The following is a 5,331-nucleotide window of genomic DNA, read 5'->3' as shown; positions in this document are numbered from 1 at the left end:
ATATTCAAATAATAATATTATGCTATAAGTAATATTATAATAATTATATTATGTATGTCGTACTATAATAGTAATACAAATGAAATAATAAATAATAAAAAAGATATCTTTAATATAGCAATGCAATATTAGTAAAGTATTATAATATAATATAATATATATAGTTATTAAATTAATATATGACATACATATTAATATAGTTATATTAATTAATCAAAACTTATTAATATAAATATATAAGTAATATAATATAAGTATATTATTATTGTTAATATAATGAAAGGACATGACTTTTATAATAAAATTATATATATATATATATATATATATATATATATATATATATTGAATCAACTATGGAGAAGAATCATCAGATAGGAAGATTATCAAGTTGTAGGGATGAAAGTGGGAAAATATATAAATGTCCCAAAAAGGGGACATTACAAGTGGTATCAGAGCCTAGTTCTTGCCAACCTATGTAATTTGTACATTTATAGGAATCCTTCTACTTTGAAAGTTTTTATTTTTTTAAATGCAAAAACTAGAGAGATATATGAAAACCCGCACATCCATTATAGATGAGGGAAAGGGAGGATTCACATATGCAGAGTTTAACGTCGCTAGAGACTAGAAAAGAGAGGCCTAAATCAAGAGGTAACATAGATGTGACACAACCTGAGTAGAGAAGTTCACTTTGAGCATTGACAACAATAGCACTCAAGAATAATGAGTAGAGAAAAGAAGCAAGATATCGTAGAAGATCAAAGAAAGAAAGGAACAAAAAAATTAAAAAGATTAATGACAAACAAGGGTCCTTACAATTGGTATACAACTAGAGACCAATCCAAATAGTAAAAATACATTTTATATGTTCAGTCAACACAAGTAGCTGGTAATAGTCATGACATGGCCATACCAATACATGAATTATGCGTATCAATTTAAAAATGGCATATATCAATACGTATGAGCACTCTGGATATTGTCAGTGTGATCCTAACATCATACTTCACCATAAATATCGAGCATCGAGTCAAATTACATGAGATAGTAGAATAGATTTATATATGTCTAGTTGCTTTGTTGAGATATAAGATGGGAACAAGCAAGTCAGATCGTCGTAGATAGGAAGGACATTCAGTGACTAGCAGGGAGAGAAGGGTTAAAAAATGAAGTCAAAGAGCTACCTGAATTTGCAATAATGTACAATATCAACTAAATGACATAGTCAATCACATATTAGAGAATGTGATAGATTAATTACGACTGAAAAATATAAAAGAAATCAAGTTATAACCAATATTAATATCCGCTGAGAAGGAATAATAATAGGAAGTCATTAGAATTGGAATCCCATGGTCGAAGAGAATTATTCAGACCAGAGCTATTGTCTCCAACATTTTCCTGACGAGTATTGGTTTGTGCCTTCTAACATTATGGTCAATTTATAGGCCTTTTCTCACAACTCTATCCTCCATGATGCCAGTTAGTCTGCGTTAATCAGAGGTCCAAAAATGGAAAAAAGTAAAAAAGAGATAATAACATAAAACAACTCAGGCCCTCCCCCAATTAAATATCTTGCACAGGGCTTCATTAAAATTTGTGGAGGAAGAAAAGAAATGATTTGCAGAGAGATTCAAGTAATGACATTGAATTAGTGGAAAATCATCACAAGTTGATGGACTTGAGTCAACAACTTTAAATGGGTGTTAATACTAATAGTTAGAACATGTTAGCTATAGTGGTAATTCATCCCACGTAAATTCCAAAATTATCGTAAGTCATAGTGTTCTTTAACAAAAATGAAGTGTTAGTCAGAAAATTAAGGAAGACATCTATTATGAAATGGTGGCCATTTGTACAAGTTATGAGCAACAAATATAGAAATAAATATCTTCTACAAAGAGATCATGGTGCATTAGTATTGGCATGGAATAACCTGGTCAGTGTCATCGGTGCAAACATGACTACAAAACTGATTCATAACCGCAAAATTAGGAAGGAAGTAAATATCACCTATTACCAAGTTATGTACATATTCAAGGATGAATAAGAGTACGCTATCCAATTTTATTGGCCAACAATTACCAAGTATTATAAAGAAAAATTAATAGATATTGATAGGAGAAAGATAACATGACCACTACTAGTTAAGGAGGAAATTTATTTCAGAGATATGAAAGGAGGAATGAATGAGCCAGTTCATGAGCCATGTGGCTGAGTAGAAAATAGAGAGAAATATTTACAAAACATTTGAATAAATGTATAAGGAGAAGATAATTGCACTTAGACCCATGTCATGGTCAACATCATTCGTTAAAGGAGTCAACAACCACGCAAACAAGGTATGCAAAGATCTTGATTGGAGGGACTCATCTTGCCCTCAAATTTGAAAGATGACAAGATCCAATCTTAAAGCATTTGATTCTCTAAGATAGTTAAAAAAAGAAAGAAAAAAAAAAGGAAGAATAAAATATCAAACTAGTGAAGATATAAAGTGGTGAATCAAATTACCTCCTAAGTAGACCACCTTGATGGATGTCAAATGCTACCATCAAGGCCAAGAGGGCCAAAGTTCCGCTCTTGGGCTTAGGTAGGATATTTAAGAAGAATAAGATTACCTCCTAAGAAAACCACCTTGATGGATGTCACTAGCTGCCATCAAGCCCAAGAGGGAAAAAGTTTCGCTCTTAGTCTTAGGTAGGAAGAATAAGATTACCATCTAAGTAGACCACCTTGATGGATGTGAATGGCTGTCATCAAGGCCAGGAGGGCCAAAGTTCTACTCTTGGGCTTAGATTGATTAAGACTTGACATCATGTCAACTCTATTCAGTTGAGAATCTTCCAAGTAAACCACCTTGATGGATGTCAATGGTTGCCATCAAGGCCAAGAGGGCCAAAGTTTCACTCTTGGGCTTGGTAGGATATTGGTTTAGAACTAATTTATCATGACTAATATTTTCTTTGAAGCTATTATATACATGTAATGCTAATAATTTTTTGTGTTGCAGGATCTATGATAAAAGCAAAGAAAATAAAATAAAAAGCATACGGGCGGAAGTATATTTTATAGATTATTCCCTTTGCTCTACTTCACTATGAAAAATGATGTATGATGTGTTTGCATCGTGCTTGCTTCATGTCTTCATATGTCTACATCATGTTTGCTTTGTGTCTTCATATATCTACACTGTGTTTGCTTCGTGTTTTCATTCATTAAGATGTATATTTGATAAATCTTTTAGGACTTTGTATACAAATATGTTTTGTATCTATAAAGCAGTTTGTGTGTGAAAGATTATTCTTGAGGACAAGCAAATTCAAGAGGGCAGGACTATGATGTCTCCATTTTGGCAAGTAATTTAAATAATAATAAATACTTTATATAAAGTAATATTAATAAGTAATATTCAAATAATAATATTATGCTATAAGTAATATTATAATAATTATATTATGTATGTTGTACTATAATAGTAATATGAATGAAATAATAAATAATGATAAAGATATGTTTAATATAGCAATGCAATATTAGTAAAGTATTATAATATAATATAATATATATAGTTAATAAAATAATATATGATATACTTATTAATATAGTTATATTAATTCATCAAAACTTATTAATATAAATATATAATTAATATAATATAAGTATATTATTATTGTTAATATAATGAAAGGACATGACTCTTATAATAAAATTATATGTATATATTGAATCAACTATGGAGAAGAATCATCAGATAGGAAGATTATCAAGCTGTAGGGATGAAAGTGGAAAAATATATAAATGTCCCAAAAATGGGACATTACAGATGACATATGTCCCTAATGGACCTAGGACCCCTAGGGACATATTATAATGGTTTATATGGGACGAATTGGGTCACAGGATGACCTATGACCCCTTTCGACACATTTCATGATGACATATGTCCCTAGGGGTCTTGTCCTAGGACCCCTGAGGACATATTAGAATCATTTATATGAGTCGAAAGGGGTCATAGGAGGACATATGACCCCTTTCGACACATTCCATGACGACATATGTCTCTAGGGGTCCTACAACCCCTAGGGACATATTAGAATTGTTGATATGAGTTGAAGGGGGTCATAGGATGACCTATGACACCTTTCGATGCATTCCATGATGACATATGTCCTTAAGGGTCCTAGGACACATAGGGACATTTTAGAATCATTTATATGGGTCGAAAGGGGTCATAGGTTATAGGATAACCTATGACCCTTTTCGGCATATTCCATGATGACATATGTCTCTAGGGGTCCTATGACCCCCAATGACATATTAAAATTATTTATACGGGTCGAAGGGGGTCATAGGATGACCTATGGCCCCTTTTGACACATTCCATGATGACATATGTCTTTAGGAGTCCTATGACCTCTAGGGACATATTATATCATTTATATGGGTCGAAGGGGGTCATAGGTCTCTTTCAACACATTCCATGATGACATATGTCCCTAGGGGTCCTAGGACCCCTAAGGACATATTAGAAATAGTTTATATGGTTCGAAGGGAGTCATAGGATGATATATGACCCCTTGCGATACATTTAATGATGACATATGTCCGTAGGGGTCCTAGGACCCCTAGGGACATATTAGAATCGTTTATATGGGTTGATGGGGGTCATAGGATGACCTATGACCCCTTTCGACACATTTCATGATGACATATGTCAGTAGGGTTCGTAGGACCCCTAGCGACATGTTATAATCATTTATATAGGATAAAAGGGGTCATAGGATGACCTATGACCCCTTTCGACACATTCCATGATGACATATGTCCCTAGGGGTCCTAGGACCCATAGGGACATATTAAAATCACTTATATGGGTCAAAAGGGGTCATAGGATGACTTGTGACCCCTTTCGACACATTCCATGATGACATATGTCATTAGGGGTCCTAGGACCCCTACAGACATGTTATAATATTTAATATTCGTTGAAAATAGTGATAGGATGACCTATGACCTTTTTGACACATTCCATGATGACATATGTCCCTAGGGGTCTTAGAACCCCTAGGGACATATTAGAATCATTTATATAGGTTGGAGGGGGTCATAGGCTTTTTCAACACATTCAATGACAGCATATGTCCCTAGGGGTCCTAGGACCCGTAGGGACATGTTATAATCATTTATATGGATCAAAAGGGGTCATAGGTCTTTCGACACATTCCACAATGACATATGTCCCTAGGGGTCGTATATATATTAAAAACATTTATATGAGTCAAAAGAGGTCATTGGATGACCTATGACCCCTTTCAACACATTCCATGA

Source organism: Cupressus sempervirens, chromosome 3, assembly GCF_028749045.1.
Source record: "Cupressus sempervirens isolate cs-2001-9-10 chromosome 3, ASM2874904v1, whole genome shotgun sequence".
NCBI lineage: Eukaryota > Viridiplantae > Streptophyta > Pinopsida > Cupressales > Cupressaceae > Cupressus > Cupressus sempervirens.
The sequence above is the reverse complement of the archived record's forward strand: the minus strand, read 5'-3'. Positions refer to the sequence as shown.